We start from the raw sequence: 19595 nt of genomic DNA, 5'->3' as shown, positions 1-19595 counted from the left end.
TATGGACATTACTTCATAACTCATCACACTCAATCAAAGAACCAAATCAAACAATTATCATAAGAACAAACACTCAAGCATATAGATACCTACAAAAATAAAATAGTTTTTTTTGTTCCTAAGATTAGGTCTCCTATTCCTAAAGTTCACTTTATGTACATGATTTTAAAGTGTGAAATCCACTTTTGCCTTTAGAAGTGAAAGGATAAGGATAATCAAAGTAAATCAGCAATAGAAATGAATGTCACATCTTTAATATATAGCGGAGTTTTGTACAAAATAGTTAAATAATTACATCATACGAAGACAAAGATCCAGCAACCAAAGTTGACTGGGAGACGACGACCTAGACCACTCAGGAACCCATCACAGCATCCTTCATGCGCCTCATCGTGTGGTACTTGTCCTTGACCTGGGGGGATGTGAGTACAGCAAGGGTGAGCTCACATGCGTTCATCGCTCAACAAGTTGTGGAGAATAATGTGCATGAACTCACCAAAGGTGGGAGCTCATGTGAAGTGTAAGGCTTACCAAAGGAGATGGTTAAAGCTGAGCATTGCTTTTAGAGTTGGTCAAAATTTTATTAGCAGTTACTAAGTATAAGTAGATACCAACCCAATTAAATAAGAGATCACAATTGATAATAACACCCGCGATGCAATGCATATGACAGATTAAGTTTAGTTCCATAAATTAATCATGCGAGAGTCCTGAGTCGCTCTTGACCGTGAGCACGACTGATATACTAATTTTACACTCTGTAGAGGTTGCACATCTTTACCCACAAGTCATGTTACCCATTTTCCACGGGGTTGATCGGATCCCATACACCTCTACCGAGGAAGCGAGGCAGGGTAGCACAACGAGGCCTTTCCAAAGTTCCACTAGTTCGAGAATACCCACTACGGTTCCAGGACGAAGGAAGTATAGGAATCCCTCCGAACTGCCATCACAACAGTTCGACCCGAGAACCTCCTTATACTCTAGCAGCGACGCCTCCCCGCTTGCCCCTTTCGGGTAAGGTAATCTCTCCCTAGCTTTCCTAATTACTTCGCCAAGGGCGTTCCATTCCACCCTTGTGGTAGCACTGTTAACTCAAGTTAAGCTCCATGTTCCAATTAACACAATGATCTTGTCATGAACAATAATTAAAACAACAACATAATTGGAACATGATCATGGTATAACATTAATTTCCCAAAACCAGGTAGAGCAATAGAAAATCTACCCAATAGTTCATATATTTGCAAGGTATGGGATAAACAATGCTAGGGAAGCCTATTGGGTCCCATCAAATTAACCTAAGCATGTCACAGTGATTAACAGATAACATTGTTAGGTAAAGAAGAGTTATCAATGGTACAACTTGCCTTAGACTCGAGATTCCCAGGTACCAAGTTGGTTTTCAGTTGACTCGTAACCTCGCTGCTACTCATAGTAATGCGTACAAATAGACAAGGAGTATAAAAATAACAGTACACCAAACATGATTTTTCGAAGATTTAAGTGTTGGATATAAAAGGAACTAAGTGCATAATTTTTAATCTAGGTTTCATAACAAACTAAGGTTACCAGATGATAAACAATATTATTATAAATTTAATGCAACTGGAATGGATCAATTTGGAGTTAAAATGATTAAGTTATAAATAAAACAAGTTTCTGGAATTATTTTCATATTAAAAATCATTTTCTATATTAATTTACCTAATTTATTAAATCCCAGGATTGCGCACACAAATTCCGGAAAGCCTGGGGTTGAATTTATGAATAACAGGACTTAAGCACATTGATCTTTCTATGCGAGGGGACGGTGGGTTAAATACGAAGAAGAGCATGGGCTCTTTATGAAGATTACAGACCGAAGAGGTATCGGCCAATCCTAGTCGTCCGATCAAGAAAAGGCCACCTAGATCATCCCGGCCATACGCCCAAATCGGTACGCCCTCCTGGCCGCCCGATCGCAGACGACTGCACTAGATTCAAAGTGCGCTAGGTCTAAACCTACCTGTCCACACGACGATTAGCGGTCAGGATTGATCCCAACCGAAACAATATTCATGATCCAATCACAGTCGTTGCATCCCAGATCAACGGCCCATACCGGATCACCCCAACTAGTACCACCCTTCTAATCCCAGCCACTCGAGTTATGATCAATGGTTCGGATTGGATCTCGCCGATGTAATACCCAAAAAAATGTAAAATGAAAACATAGTGATTTACATACATATTTTTTGCCTCTAATTATTATAACATGCGAACCAACACTTCAAAAGTCATTAATTAACCAATGACACCTGAAACAATATGTGCATCATGATAGGTTTTATTGTGTGTGCATTTGGTGACAATATAAAAATAAGGTGAATAGACATATTTTAGAAACCAAATTGGAATTTAAGACTTAAATTGGAATCCTAGACTTAGAGAAAGAGAACACTAGCTAACATGAAATAAATATTAAAAATAGATAAATTCACCCCTACCATGTCCAAGTGAATATTTAATGAGAAGAAAATTATCACGAAGTTTGAATTTAAATGGGAATTTGAAATTTGAATTTGGAAATAATGGGGAAAGAAAAAGAAAAAAGCAAAAATATAAAAGCAAAAGGAATTGTGGGGTCCACCGCTCGAGGCACCCAATTCGGCCCAAGTAAATTCACCCTCGCGCGGCCAGGTTCCTCTCCACCGCGCGCGCCGCCCTGGCATGAGGGACCCACCGGTCAGTCCCTTCTCGCCCGTTGCTGCGCTTAACTCACAGGTTGCGCCGACATGTGGGGTCCACCGCTCGGCCACTCCTCGCGCGCTTTTTACTGGGAATTGTGGCCCGCATGTCAACTGTTGCGCGTGAAGCCGTTGGCAACCCTGCGCCGACAGCCTGGTCCCACGTCATAGCGCATCACATTCGCATTCCACTGACTGGTGGGCCCGAGTTGCCAGGACCGCACTCCACCTTGCCACGACGTAGGCGCGGTCCGACTTCGTCGCCGGGGGAAGCAGATTCCCCCCTACCATCTCGCCCTGATCGTTCCTTCCTCAACCGGTATTAAGCCCGAGACGTACCCGTCCCCTCTGTCCCTCCTTCGCCCAGACCGCCTTTGCGGCACCTCTGAGTGAGAAGAGCGCCGCCATTGCCGCCAAGGACGACCGACGCCGCAATTGTGCTCTCCTCTGCATTCCTCGACGGTAACTTCCCCCTCTCGCTTGCGGAACCTTCTTTGGTCGATAGGAGTTCATACCGTGCCGTGTTCAAACCATAAAACCCTTGTAATTGCTCGCCGGTGCGATTTTCCCCGCCGAGGGTTTGACAGCACCGTGGGCCGGGGGTCTGCGCTGTGTGGCGGCAAAAATTGATGGGCGAAATAGGTTTGGGCAGTCGTTAATTTCACGAGGGCCGAGTGAATTATTGTTTGGAGCTCGGGATGGCCGGAATTTGTGAGCTCTGGTGAGCCACCACCGTGCGCAGTGACCGGACTGCGCGGATTGGGTTGGGTTTGGGATGATGACGCGCTGGCCGTTGATTCCTTGCGTGGCGGCCAGGATTAGATCCGCCTGGTACCGTTTCGGAGATAGACCTGAGTCGTTCAATTGAGGTCTGACACATAGGATTTAATCAAGGTATTTTAAATCGGGACCACGGATCACTGATCTAACGATCGCAGGCGCATATCGGTTCGATGGCGGGGTTGTTTAATCCGAGCACTCGATTACAAGTTCAACGGCTCGGATGGCCTCGTACCCCTTCGGCTCTAGATTTTTGCTAAAGAGACCCTGACTAAAGTAAAAATCAACATGTAGTCCATGCGCCAATGGTCTGAGTCTCGGGAATTTTTATAGTTTAGCCACTGCAATTCTCAGTATTTGATGCGCAATCCAGAGAGTAATGAAAATAGAGAATAAATTCTAGAAATTTATTTTTAATACAAAAATAATTCCAGAAACTTGTATAATTCATATTAAATTCATTTTAACTCTAAATTAATTCATTCAAGAGACATTAATTTTGTTTTAATATTGTTTATCACTTAGTAAATTTGTTTAGCCATGAAATTTGGACTAAAATTATTTACATGTGTTATGCTATTCCAAGTACTTAATAACTTCAAAAATTCAAAGCTTAATAACGGTAGATCCAAATTTAGTGGTCTTGTTCCTATGTTCTCGTTACACAGCGTAGAATATTATCATGCATTTTATTCTATTGTTTGGTGTAATGTTAATTTTTGCTATACCATATATGTTTGTATTGGTGCGAGTAGACGAGCAAGCCACAGAGGATCTAGGGTTCAGCTGGTGGAGACTGCTGAGCAGGAGCTCGTTGAAGGCAAGTTGTGCCCTTGATGAAAGAGAAATGTGCCCTTGGGCCATTTCTAAGTATTTTGGTGGTTTAGTGTCCAACACAAGTGCCTAAGTGTAAAAAGGTGGACAAAGTACAAATCAAAGATAAAGGTATGTTTCTCAGACTTAGTATATTGTTTAAGAGACTAATGTATTGTGTCTAAGTGCTGGAAACAGGAAAAATCCAATTGAAAATGCCTTGGCTCGAGCAGCCAAGACTATGCTCGGTCTGGAGCACCGGACTGTCCGGTGGTGCACCGGACAGTGTCCGGTGCACCCGGCTGGCTCTGCAAAGTGGCTGCTCTCGGGACTTCGACGGCGGTGTACGACTATAATTCACCGGACTGTCCGGTGGTGCACCGGACTGTCCGGTGGGTCGTTCACAGGTGAACTCGTCGCTCTCGGGAATTCATCGTCGACGTACGGCTATAATTCACCGGACTGTCCGGTGTGCACCGGACTGTCCGGTGAGCCAACGGTCGGCAGGGCCAACGGTCGGCCGCGCGATCTGCGCGGGACACGTGGCCGGGCCAACGGCTAGAAGGGGGCACCGGTCTGTCCGGTGTGCACCGGACATGTCCGGTGCGCCAACGGCTCTCAGCCTGCCAACCGTCGACTGCTTCGTTTATGGAAAGAAATCGGGCACCGGACAATGTCCGGTGTGCACCGGACTGTCCGGTGCGCCAGTCGACAGAAGGCAAGATCAGCCTTCCAAGATTGCTCTCAACGGCTCCTAGCTGCCTTGGGGCTATAAAAGGGACCCCTAGGCGCATGGAGGAGTACACCAAGCATTCCTACAACATTCCTAAGCACCAAGACATCAATTTCGCGCATTCGTTTCATTGTGATAGCATATAGAGCTCTAGTGGAGTTGTGAACTCATTGAGTTGTGTTGCGAGCTTTTGTTGTGACTTGTGTGCGTGTTGACACTCTGATTCTTGTGTCTTGTGTGCGTTGCTAATCCCTCCCTTGCTCCGTGTTCTTTGTGAATTTCAAGTGTAAGGGCGAGAGGCTCCAAGTTGTGGAGATTCCTCGCAAACGGGATTGAGAAAAAGCAAGCAAAACACCGTGGTATTCAAGTGGGTCTTTGGACCGCTTGAGAGGGGTTGATTGCAACCCTCGTCCGTTGGGACGCCACAACGTGGAGTAGGCAAGCGTTGGTCTTGGCCGAACCACGGGATAACCACCGTGCCATCTCTGTGATTGATCCTTGTTGGTTATTGTGTTTTGTTGAGGATTCCTCTCTAGCCACTTGGCAATTATTGTGCTAACGATTAACCAAGTTTTGTGGCTTAAGTTTTTCAAGTTTCACAGGATCACCTATTCACCCCCCCTCTAGGTGCTCTCAATTGGTATCAGAGCCGTTCTCTTCACAAAGGGACTAACCGCCCGAAGAGATGGATCCTAAGGGGAAGGGTATCGTGATCAACGATAAAGAGAAGGAATCCTTCGTCAACGAGCCGAAGGACGACAAGCCTACCGACTCCGGCTCGGGCCATAGACAGAAGGAAGGGAAGAAGAAGAAGACGAGGCGCATCAAGGAGATCGTCTACTACGACGACAGCGATGAGTCTACTTCTTCCCAAAAGGACGACGACCACAACGACTACGAGAGAAGGAAACTGGTTAATTCGAACTTTTCTTTTGACTACTCTCGTATTCCGCAAAGTTCAAATTCACATTTGCTCTCCATTCCACTTGGTAAACCTCCTCATTTTGATGGAGAGGACTACGGATTTTGGAGTCACAAAATGCGTAGTCACTTCTTCTCTCTCCATCCTAGTATATGGGAGATTGTAGAGAGTGGAATGCACTTTGATAGTACGGATAGTCCTGTATTCATTAATGAGCAAATCCATAAGAATGCACAAGCTACTACTGTTCTTCTAGCTTCTTTGTGCAGGGATGAATACCACAAAGTGAGCGGCTTGGATAACGCCAAGCAAATATGGGACACCCTCAAGATTTCTCATGAGGGGAACGACGTCACCTTGCTCACTAAAATGGAGTTGGTGGAGGGCGAGCTTGGACGGTTCGCGATGATAAGGGGCGAGGAGCCAACCCAAACATACAACCGGCTCAAGACCCTTATCAACAAAATAAGGAGCTACGGAAGCACGCGATGGACGGACCACGATGTCGTCCGACTGATGCTAAGGTCCTTTACCGTTCTTGATCCTCATTTGGTGAATAATATTCGTGAGAATCCCAGGTACACCAAAATGTCGCCCGAAGAAGTCCTTGGAAAATTCGTTAGCGGGCGAATGATGATCAAGGAGGCGAGGTACATGGACGACGCTTTGAATGGTCCGATCAACGAGCCGCAACCCCTTGCTCTCAAGGCAACAAGAAGCAAGGAGGTGCTACCTAGCAAGGTGGCACAAATTGAGGCGGTCGGACTTAATGATGAAGAGATGGCCCTCATCATCAAAAGATTCAAGACGGCGCTTAAAGGTCGCAAGGGACAGCCAAGCAAGACCAAAGCCAAGGGGAAGCGCTCATGCTTCAAATGCGGTAAGCTTGGTCATTTTATTGCTAACTGTCCCGACAATGATAGTGATCAGGACCAAGAGAACAAGAGGGAGAAGAAGAAGAACTATAAGAAGGCAAAGGGCGAGGCACATCTAGGAAAGGAGTGGGATTCGGATTGCTCCTCCTCCGATTCCGACAATGAAGGACTCGCCGCCACCGCCTTCAACAAGTCATCCCTCTTCCCCAACGAGCGTCACACATGCCTTATGGCAAGGGAGAAGAAGGTATGTACTCGAGACTCTACTTATGCTTCTTCAAGTGAGGACGAATCTAGTGATGAGGATGAAATAGATTATTCATGTCTATTTAAGGGCCTAGATAGAACCAAGGTAGATAAAATTAATGAATTAATTGATGCCTTGAATGATAAGAATAGGCTTCTAGAAAAACAAGAAGATTTGTTGTATGAAGAACATGACAAATTTATAGAAGCACAAAAATCTCATGCCTTAGAAGTTAAGAGAAATGAAATGCTTTCTTATGAATTATCCTCTTGCCATAAGACAATTTCTAGCTTAAGGAGCATTAATGATGATTTGAATGCTAAGTTAGAAATAGCTAGTAAATGAACAACTTGTGTAGAAAATGTTGTTATTTGCAATAGATGTAAAGATTTTGATTTTGATGCTTGTAGTGAACACATAGCTTCTATTGCAAAATTAAATGATGAAATGGCTAGTCTTAATGCCCAACTTAAGGCTAGCAAAAGTGATTTTGATAAACTAAAATTTGCTAGGGATGCCTACACGATTGGTAGACACCCCTCCATTAAGGATGGGCTTGGCTTCAAGAGGGAAGCCAAGAACTTAACAAGCCATAAGGCTCCCATCACCGCCAAGGAGAAAGGGAAGGCCCCTATGACAAGTAGTACTAAGAAGAATCATGCTTTTATGTACAATGATAGAAGACAGTCTCATAGGAGTTGTAATGCTTTTGATTCACATGCCTATGATTCTTATGCTATGTATGCTTCCAGTTCTTCCTATATGCATTGTAGAGATATGCCTAGGAAAAATATTCATCACGTTCCTAGAAAAGTTGTGAATGGTCCCTCTACAATTTATCATGCTTTAAATGCTTCCTTTGCTATTTGTAGAAAGGATAGGAAGATAGTGGCTAGGAAATTAGGGGCAAAATGCAAGGGTGATAAAACTTGCATTTGGGTCCCTAAGGAAATTGTGACTAACCTTGTAGGACCCAACAAGAGTTGGGTACCTAAGACCCAAGCCTAAATTTGCCTTGCAGGTTTATGCATCCAGGGGCTCAAGCTGGATTATCGACAGCGGATGTACAAACCATATGACGGGGAGAAGAAGATGTTCACTTCCTACGTCAAGAATAAGGATTCCCAAGATTCAATCATATTCGGTGATGGGAACCAAGGCAAGGTGAAAGGTTTAGGCAAGATTGCAATATCTAATGAGCACTCTATCTCTAATGTGTTTTTAGTTGAGTCTCTTGGATATAATTTACTATCTGTCAGTCAATTATGTAATATGGGATATAATTGTTTATTTACAAATGTAGATGTGACTGTCTTTAGAAGATGTGATGGTTCACTAGCTTTTAAGGGTGTACTAGACGACAAACTTTACTTAGTTGATTTTGCAAAAGAAGAGGCCGGTCTAGATGCATGCTTAATGGCTAAGACTTGCATGGGCTGGTTGTGGCATAGCCGCTTAGCACATGTGGGGATGAAGAACCTCCACAAGCTTCTAAAGGGAGAACACGTGATAGGTCTAACCAATGTACATTTCGAAAAAGATAGACCTTGTGCAGCTTGTCAAGCAGGGAAACAGGTGGGAGGCTCTCATCACACCAAAAATGTGATGACAACATCAAGACCCCTGGAGCTGCTACATATGGACCTCTTCGGACCCGTCGCCTATCTGAGCATAGGAGGAAGTAAGTATGGTCTAGTTATTGTTGATGACTTTTCCCGCTTCACTTGGGTGTTCTTTTTGCAGGATAAGTCTGAAACCCAAGGGACCCTCAAGCGCTTCCTCAGGAGAGCTCAAAATGAGTTTGAGCTCAAGGTGAAGAAGATAAGGAGCGACAACGGGTCCAAATTCAAGAATCTTCAAGTGGAGGAGTTCCTTGAGGAGGAGGGGATCAAGCACGAGTTCTCCGCTCCCTACACACCTCAGCAAAATGGTGTGGTAGAGAGGAAGAACAGGACGCTCATAGATATGGCGAGGACTATGCTTGGAGAGTTCAAGACCCCCGAGTGTTTTTGGTCGGAAGCCGTGAACACGGCTTGCCACGCCATCAACAGGGTCTACCTTCACTGCCTCCTCAAGAAGACTTCATATGAGCTGCTGACTGGTAACAAACCCAATGTGTCTTATTTTCGTGTTTTTGGGAGCAAGTGTTATATTCTTGTGAAGAAAGGTAGAACCTCTAAATTTGCTCCCAAAGTTGTAGAAGGTTTTTTATTAGGTTATGATTCAAATACAAAGGCGTATAGGGTCTTCAACAAATCATCGGGTTTGGTTGAAGTCTCTAGCGACGTTGTATTTGATGAGACTAATGGCTCTCCAAGAGAGCAAGTTGTTGATCTTGATGATGTAGATGAAGAAGACGTTCCAACGGCCGCGATACGCACCATGGCGATTGGAGATGTATGGCCCCAGGAACATTTGGGGCAAGATCAACCGTCTTCCTCAACTATGGTGCATCCCCCAACCCAAGATGACGAGGCGCATGATCAAGGGGGAGCACAGGATGTTCAAGTTGAAGAGGAAGAAGCACCTCAGGCACCTCCAACCCAAGTTCGAGCGACAATTCAAAGGGATCATCCCGTCGACCAGATATTGGGTGATATTAGCAAGGGAGTAACTACTCGTTCAAGATTAGTTAATTTTTGTGAGCATTACTCTTTTGTCTCTTCTATTGAGCCTTTCAGGGTAGAAAAGGCCTTGCTAGATCCGGACTGGGTATTGGCCATGCAGGAGGAACTCAACAACTTCAAGCGCAATGAAGTTTGGACACTGGTGCCTCGTCCCAAGCAAAATGTTGTGGGAACCAAGTGGGTGTTCCGCAACAAACAGGACGAGCACGGGGTGGTGACAAGGAACAAGGCTCGACTTGTGGCAAAAGGTTATGCCCAAGTCGCAGGTTTGGACTTTGAGGAGACTTTTGCTCCTGTGGCTAGGCTAGAATCAATTCGTATCTTGCTAGCATATGCTGCTCACCATTCTTTCAGGTTGTACCAAATGGATGTGAAGAGCGCTTTCCTCAACGGGCCGATCAAGGAGGAGGTGTACGTGGAGCAACCCCCTGGCTTCGAGGATGAACGGTACCCCGACCACGTGTGTAAGCTCTCTAAGGCGCTCTATGGACTTAAGCAAGCCCCAAGAGCATGGTATGAATGCCTTAGTGACTTTTTAATTGCTAATGCTTTCAAGGTTGGGAAAGCCGATCCAACTCTTTTTACCAAGACTTGCGATGGTGATCTTTTTGTGTGCCAAATTTATGTCGATGACATAATATTTGGTTCTACTAATCAAAAGTCTTGTGAAGAGTTTAGCAGGGTTATGACGCAGAAATTCGAGATGTCGATGATGGGCGAGTTGAACTACTTCCTTGGGTTCCAAGTGAAGCAACTCAAGGACGGCACTTTCATCTCCCAAACGAAGTACACGCAAGACTTGCTAAAGCGGTTTGGGATGAAGGAAGCCAAGCCCGCAAAGACGCCGATGGGAACTGACGGACACACCGACCTCAACAAAGGAGGTAAGTCCGTTGATCAAAAAGCATACCGGTCCATGATAGGTTCTTTGCTTTATTTATGTGCTAGTAGACCGGATATTATGCTTAGCGTATGCATGTGTGCTAGATTTCAATCCGATCCTAAGGAGTGTCACTTAGTGGCTGTGAAGCGAATTCTTCGATATTTAGTCGCTACGCCTTGCTTCGGGATCTGGTATCCAAAGGGGTCTAACTTTGACTTGATTGGGTACTCAGATTCCGACTATGCTGGATGTAAGGTCGATAGGAAGAGTACATCGGGGACGTGCCAATTCTTAGGAAGGTCCCTGGTGTCATGGAACTCTAAGAAACAAACCTCCGTTGCCCTATCCACCGCTGAGGCCGAGTACGTTGCCGCAGGACAGTGTTGCGCGCAACTACTTTGGATGAGGCAAACCCTCCGGGACTTTGGCTACAATCTGAGCAAAGTCCCACTCCTATGTGACAATGAGAGTTGTTGGGGACTTGTTCTCAAATGCTATGAGTTAAGAACAAGGCAACACAGAAAATGTTAATCGGTAAAGTCCTTCGTCCTTCAAAGCATTATTTCCCTTAGGATATAATGATTTTCGGACGAAGGTTATGAAGGACGTACCTTCATAAACACAGCATACGATGACGAAGAATGAATCATAAAGAATATGAAGGATAACATAGGCAATTATATATTATTATCAACTTATTTTTGCATTATTATTATGGAGGAACAGAAATTACATCGAATTACAAATGTACCTTCAGCTTGGAAGGAGATGAAAGTACAGGTGTGACGCAAAAGCAAATGCCAAATCAGCGTGAACAGTACGGGGGTACTGTTCACCTATTTATAGGCACGGGACACAGCCCATACAAAATTACATTCATGCCCTTTACATTTGGTAATAATTCTACAGTAATCCACCGAGGTCTGAATAGCCTTTTCATCTTTAAGTCGGTTTCATTTTCTGCTACCACGCCGAAGCTTTCCCGCTCACATCTTCGGCGCTGTATCAACCTTCGTATTATTTTGGGCTTCTCCTACTGTGATACCGACTCGAGTCCGAAGATACCTGTTCACACATTATACTCCAGAAATACTGTTAAATCCTGTTTTTGAGGACCTTCGTAAGCCGAAGGCCCCCAACAGTAGCCCCTCGCAATATTAATTTGTTAAAATAATAAATTTAGATTGCGACATGGACGAAGGCTTTAAGCCGAAGGTCCAAAAAAACACCTTCCCTTTGCTAGAATAGCAACATTCACTGACAGGCGGGGTCTTTCAATTTTCAACACACTGGGCGTATAAATAAGATCATACCGCAAGCTCATTTGGCACACTCTCTTGCCATCTGCTCTCGCTCACTCAATTTTTAGCTCTTGCACACCAAGATTTGCTTAGCTTTTTAAGTTTTGAAGCTTCGGCATTGAAAACAGTTTTTTAGTGTTTCCGAAGATGTCTGAAGATAAGAAGGCTGCTGCCGAGATGAAGCTGAGTCTCTCTGAAGAGAAGAATCTGGGGTTTCTTATAGCAATGTCGAAGACCAATACAGAAAAAATCACCAAAGAGATTTTAGAAGGTTTGTCTGAAGATACTGATGACAGCGGCAGTTATGATGTGGATAGTGGTGGTGAAGACTCCGAAGATCGCCCTTGGCGACCAAGCCATGCGGTTTTCGGCAAATCAAGTATCAAAGAAAATCATCTTGTCAACATGAGAGGAAGGTATTTCCGGGACTTGTCCGCTATGAGGGCCGACGAAGGAGAAAAGACTTGTCCGAACCCTGAAGAAAATGAAGTCGTAGTGTACCGAAGCTTTTTGAAAGCTGGACTTAGATTTCCCCTGAGTAACTTTGTCGTAGAGGTGCTGAAAATATTCGAAGTCTATCTTCACCAACTTACCCCCGAAGCAATCATAAGGCTGAATATCTTCGTGTGGGCCGTGAGAAGCCAAGGTCTGGAACCTGATGCGAAAAGTTTCTGCAATATACACGAATTATCATACGAGACAAAACCTTGGGGTAAGGAACAGTATCACAATAATTTTGGCTGCTACAGTTTCGTTTCTCGGTCTGGGTCAAGCTGTCCCGTGCCAACCTTTCGGAAGAGATGGCCCGGCGACTGGATGACAAAATGGTTTTATGTGAAGAATGACCTGAAAGTACGGGAAGATATCAAAGGTATAATTATGCGCCCTATTTGGCAAAGCTTCGGCCTGCGGAGGCCGAAGGTTGAAATGAATGAAGCTGCCGAAGAATGCCAGAGAGCCTTCGGTGTTATTTGTTCTTTTATTGGAACGAGAGATTTGGTACAAGAGCATATTGCCTTCAGAGTATGGCCGCTCGCGGAAAAATGGGAAATGCCGCAAGAAACCATAAAGGAGGCTGACGAAGGTGGACTTATCAGGCTGAAGTATACTTTCAAGTTCGGAGATAAATTCGTTGAGCCAGATGATGACTGGCTAAAAAGCATTGAAAATTTAAGTGATGAACTGCTTGGGGCTTACTCGAAGGCCGAAGATACTGCATTGTCAGCAGCCTTCGGAGGCCGAAAAAAGAAAAGACTGAACCGGGTGTTTGACGCAATCGGGTTCGTCTACCCTGACTATCGTTATCCCATTCGAGGGCAGAAAAGAAAAAGCACAACCTCTGCGAAAGAAGAAGCTGCAACTGCTCCTAGTGAGCCAACACCGAAAAGAAAAAGGATAAAGGTCCTCACACATCGGCCACGCTATATTGAACCAGCCTCGGTGCCTGAGTTCACCGGAGAGACCTCTTCGGCCACCAAAGCTGAAAAGCCAACCAAGCCAACCTTGCTGCCAGAAGTCGCAAAAATGGCCGAAGCGCCAACAAGAATAGAATTGGAAGAACCAAAGATTTTGTTACCAGAAACCAAAGAGATGGCCGAAGCGCCATCGACAGAAAAAATGGAAGAAGTAAAAGGATCAACCGAGGGATCAAAAATATCAGAAGTTTTAAGTCCTTCAGCAAATGTTGAGACAATAAAAAATCAAAAGGGGCCAGCGGTGACTCCGAAAAGAAAGAGAATGGTCAATGTGTTAGATGTTCTGGAAACAATTAAGTCCTCAAGCACAACTCCGAAGAAGACTGTTGCAACTTCTGAAGCGAAAACAGAAATTTCTGATACTAAGGCTCCGGAGCAAGAAACTGAAGCTGAAGCTGGGCCCTCAGAGCCTACGAAGGTAAAATCCTTGGAAACCGAGGAAGAAAAAATGACGGAGCCAATTCTTGTTGAAGAAATCAGTGCTGTTGCCCCCGAAGCATCGCCCAAAGTCCTTGATTATATTGTTCGTCATGCTTCGGGGAAAAAATTATCAGAAAAAGAGAAGCAAGAGGCCCAGCTTTACGCCCAAAAACTGAAGTATCCAAAGGGGGCGTTAATATTCAACGGCAGTGGAGAAGAAGACTTTTTGTATTGTCTCCCTGACAGCAAGGAGATTTCTGTCTGTCGGGAGATGGGCAAGAGCTTCGGATTCCCAACACTAGAAGACGGGCTCTCGATGCTGTCGAAAAACGAACTGGCCGACAGCCTGGCATACAATAGCTTAAAGGTGCAAAAAATGAGATCTTTGTATTTTTTGTTGAGATCAAAAATTTTTCGTTTGCTTAAATCTATTGACGCACACACATTTTTCTTTGCAGGGCCTTATACTTAGCAATGCCCTCAGGGCCCAAAAAGATGCCGAAGACGAAGGGTGCGCTATAGCCCTGAGCAACCTTCGTTCTGAAGTAATTGAACTAAGGAACGAAGGTCTCGAAAAAGATAAAATATTACATTCATTGATAAATAGAATAAAAGAAGACGAAGCTACTTTTAAAGGTCAAGCTGAGGCTCAGAAGCGTGAAATTAAAGATCTTCGAAAACAACTGGCCAGAGCCAAAGAGGAATGCATACTTGAAGAAACGAAGCGAGAACTTAGCGACCAATGGGCAAATCATTTAGAGGGAACTGTTGAAGAGCTTCGTTCGTCCAAGAAAAGATGCTATAACAAATGTATGGAGTGTGTTAGGAAGCTGAAAGCTAGCTTCGCCAGCGTCGGCGCATTCTCGAGCGAAGAAAACTTTACAAGAGGCAACCCCGAAGGTCCCATCGAATGGATTAATCACGAAGCAGAGGCCTTCGAGGAAATTTTAAATAGCCGCAGAGACATATGTGCTTTCTCGGGTGCCAGGGGGATTGCCACCATTTTGGAGAAAAAGGGCTGCGAGCATGTAAAGATTTTAGCGCAATCCGAAGCTACCTTGTCCTTCGAAGATGCGAGAGATCCTTCAGCCGAAGCTAGCATGGTTGGTGGAAAATTTTTCACCGATGTCTGGGACAACGGTGGCCGAGAAATGGCTCGAGAAATTATCCAAAAAAGCGAGAAGGGCATTCACGATGCTAGAGAAGTGGCTGAGGCTGCTGAGAAGAGCGCAGAGCCCGAAGGGCAAATAGGTATTAACTAATGGTTTTTATTGTGTTGTAATTTTTGGTTTTAAACTTCGTTCGCAATTTGTAATAGCAATGTAGCCGTATCCTGTCCTCCTTCAGATCCTACTAAAGCGTCTCCGGGCCCCCACCCGAAAGGAGACGACGAAATTAAAAAGATGGCTGAAGCTATCATGGATGAAGTTGTTAATCGGCTCCTGAACGAGGCTGCGGAAGTTGTTCTGAGAGAAGATTAAGTACTATTGTAAAAACTTCTGAAATGTAACATGTGTAACATCTTATAACCTTGAATATAATATACCTGTTTTTATTGTTCAATTCTTTACGATGCATGAAATTTTACATACGTACCGTTTTTGAGTCTTTGACGAAAAAACACCTTCCCTTCTTTTCATGCTTCGTGAAGAAGAATTTTTATTTGTCACAACAATATCCATAGTGTTCTGATGAATAATATCCAAGCTTCGTGAAGATATTTTCCGAAGCTATACTTCCGAAGATCAATAGTGTATCTCCTTGCGACTTAGCATGATTTTCCCCCTTTTCCAAAACATTCTTCTGAAGATCGACATTGTGTCCCCCTCTTGTGCCATATGCAGCATGATGTATGATGCTTATGCTATGCGAAATGATGTGATGATGTTATGTTATGTAAGATGGTGTTTATTCCAAAGATACGCACACATCCTTGCGATAAAACACATAATCTTTTTGAATCAGCGTTGACTTTTTGCTATAAGCCTCCCTTAGGAGCTTCTTCGCCTTTTACTTCAGCGGAATCAGCGTTTATTTTTCGCTGTAAGCCTCCCTTAGGAGCTTCTTCGCCTTTTACTTTCAGCGGTATTCGCGTTGACTTTTCGCGCTTCGCCTTTTACTTAGGCGGTATCAGCGTTGACTTTTCGCTGTAAGCTCTGCATTCCCTTTGGAACGACTTTGGAGCAGAAAACTTACACTGCGTTCCCTTTGGAACGGCTTTTTGTGACTTCAGCAAACTTACTCTGCGTTCCTTAGAACGACTTTTTGTTGCTTCGAAGAATTTTTTGATAATTCGAAGGTCCTCCTTGTTATCGCAAATCTTTAAGCTTCAATGACTTAAGCCTGTGAAGAAAATATATTTTCCTTGTGGCAAACAACGAAACTATTACATGAAATTTGAAAAATGTCCTTTATTACACAAAAAATAAAATTGAATGAAAAAGACTGCTATCAAGGTAGGATATTTGTCAATAGATGTGCTTCGACTCTAGCACAGTGCTGTTGACTGTGCGAGCTTCGGACTGTTCTCTGAAGTCCCTTTGGTGTGGAGCATATTGGCTCCCTTCTGGCTGTTGTCCTTGTTGCAGCGGTGGTGGAGGCGGAGGCTGTTGCCAGGAAGCTTGAGGTTGACTCGCCGAAGCAACAGAAACTGCAGGGTGGTTGCCTACATATTCTGGGATGTAAGGCGAATGATACGAAGCAGTGTGCATGACCTACTTCGGCTGATCCTGTTGTGCCGCAGCTTCGGCTATTTCCTTTTGCTTCTGGATGGTAACATGGCACATCCTGGTGGTATGGCCCTTGTTCTCACCACAGAACAAACAAAAAATTCTTCTTGGTTGATCTCCAAATCTTCCGCCGAAGCCCCTGGCGCCTCTGCCTCTTGGAGCTGGTGGTCGGAAGGAGCCTTGCTGTTGCCCCGAAGCCTGTGAGGAGCACTGTGGCCTTTGCTGCTGGCTCCCCTTATCATCATTTTGAGTAGAGTTATGGATTGACCTAACGTGCCTCGGATAGAATCTTCCTCCGAAGCCCCTGGTCATTTCAGAAAACCTGAAAGCCTCCTCCCTTCTTTGACGAAAATCATTATCGGCCCGAATATATTCGTCCATCTTCTGGAGCAGCTTCTCCAAAGTTTGAGGAGGCTTCCTAGCGAAGTACTGAGCTGAAGGTCCTGGCCGAAGCCCCTTGATCATGGCCTCAATGACAATTTCGTTGGGCACTGTTGGTGCCTGTGCCCTCAAACGCAAGAACCTCCGGACGTACGCCTGAAGGTATTCTTCGTGATCCTGGGTGCACTGGAATAGAGCTTGAGCAGTGACCGGCTTCGTCTGAAACCCTTGGAAGCTGGTTAACAACAAGTCCTTCAGCTTTTGCCATGAAGTGATCGTTCCTGGTCGAAGGGAGGAATACCAGGTTTGAGCAACACTCCTGACAGCCATAACAAAAGATTTGGCCATGACTGCAGCATTGCCACCATACGAAGATACTGTTGCTTCGTAGCTCATCAAAAACTGCTTCGGGTCTGAGTGGCCATCGAATATGGGAAGCTGAGGCGGCTTGTAGGACGGAGGCCAAGGTGTAGCCTGCAGCTCAGCGGACAGAGGAGAAGCATCATCAAAAACAAAATTCCCATGATGGAAATTGTCATACCAGTCATCTTCGTTGAGGAAACCCTCCTGATGAAGGTCTTGGTGCTGAGGCCTTCGGTGTTGCTCATCCTGAGTAAGATGACGAACTTCTTCAGAGGCTTCGTCTATCTGCCTTTGCAGTTCAGCTAGCCTGGCCATCTTTTCCTTCTTCCTCTGCACCTGTTGATGAAGCATCTCCATGTCTCTGATTTCTTGGTCTATCTCATCCTCTGGCGGTGTCGGGCTAACAGCCTTCCTTTTCTGGCTTCGGGCCTCCCGAAGGGAGACAGTCTCCTGATTGTGGTCCAGCGGTTGCAGAGCTGCAGCCCCAGTTGCTGAAGCTTTCTTCGGCGCCATAGCAAAGGTTTATGATCGCCGAAGGTGTTCAAAAACTCAAAGAGTGGAAGTGAGTTCACCGGAGGTGGGCGCCAATGTTGGGGACTTGTTCTCAAATGCTATGAGTTAAGAACAAGGCAACACAGAAAATGTTAATCGGTAAAGTCCTTTGTCCTTCAAAGCATTATTTCCCTTAGGATATAATGATTTTCGGACGAAGGTTATGAAGGACGTACCTTCATAAACACAGCATACGATGACGAAGAATGAATCATAAAGAATATGAAGGATAACATAGGCAATTATATATTATTATCAACTTATTTTTGCATTATTATTATGGAGGAACAGAAATTACATCGAATTACAAATGTACCTTCAGCTTGGAAGGAGATGAAAGTACAGGTGTGACGCAAAAGCAAATGCCAAATCAGCGTGAACAGTACGGGGGTACTGTTCACCTATTTATAGGCACGGGACACAGCCCATACAAAATTACATTCATGCCCTTTACATTTGGTAATAATTCTACAGTAATCCATCGAGGTCTGAATAGCCTTTTCATCTTTAAGTCGGTTTCATTTTCTGCTACCACGCCGAAGCTTTCCCGCTCACATCTTCGGCGCTGTATCAACCTTCGTATTATTTTGGGCTTCTCCTACTGTGATACCGACTTGAGTCCGAAGATACCTGTTCACACATTATACTCCAGAAATACTGTTAAATCCTGTTTTTGAGGACCTTCGTAAGCCGAAGGCCCCCAACAAGAGTGCTATCCGAATAGCGGAAAATCCTGTTGAGCACAGCCGCACCAAGCACATTGACATCAGGCATCACTTTTTGAGAGACCACCAGCAAAAGGGGGATATCGAAGTGTTTCATGTTAGCACCGAGAACCAGCTAGCCGATATCTTTACCAAGCCTCTAGATGAGAAGACCTTTTGCAGGCTGCGTAGTGAGCTCAATATCTTAGATTCGCGGAACTTGGATTGAATTATAGCATACATGTGTTTATGCCTTTGATCATGTTCATTTTGCATTTTGTTGCTTTTTGTGGTGCTCAAGTTGTACAAACACTCCCTGGACCTCACAAGTCCTTTTTGCAAGTGATGCACATATTTAGGGGGAGCTGTGCTACAACTTGACCCCTTGAGACTAACCATGTACTTGAGTTTGGTTGTTTTAGTCTCAAAAGAGGATTGAAAGGGAAAAGGTGGACTTGGACCATGCAAGACTTCCACTGCACTCCGATGAAAAGAGTAACTTTTCCAAGTTCATCTTTATACTCTTATTGCCTATGTGTTCGTATTTGAAGATTTTGGTGAGGCAATGGGGTTATGGGGCCAAGATTGATCCCGTTTTGGTGTTTGATGCCAAAGGGGGAGAAAATAAAGGCCAAAGCGATAAATGGATCAGCTACCACTTGAGAGATTTTGAAAATAGTAGAATAGAGCTTTTGGTTTGTCAAAACTCTTTTATTGTCTCTCTTGTCAAAAGTTGGCTTCTTGTGGGGAGATGTATTGATTATGGGAAAAAGGGGAGTTTTTGAAATCTTGAATCAATTTCTCTTGGAATGACTGTCTTTATGTCTTAACATGTGTGTTTGACTTAGAGATAGAAATTTGAGTTTGATTTCAAAAACAAACCAAGTGGTGGCAAAGAGTGATCCATATATGTCAAATTTGAATCAAAACAATTTGAGTTCTTATTTGAATTGATTTTGTATTTGTTCTACTAGCTTTATGTTGTGTTGGCATAAATCACCAAAAAGGGGGAGATTGAAAGGGAAATGTGCCCTTGGGCTATTTCTAAGTATTTTGGTGGT

Source organism: Zea mays, chromosome 10 (assembly GCF_902167145.1).
Source record: "Zea mays cultivar B73 chromosome 10, Zm-B73-REFERENCE-NAM-5.0, whole genome shotgun sequence".
NCBI classification, from domain to species: Eukaryota; Viridiplantae; Streptophyta; class Magnoliopsida; order Poales; family Poaceae; genus Zea; species Zea mays.
Note: the sequence above shows the minus strand (reverse complement) of the source record.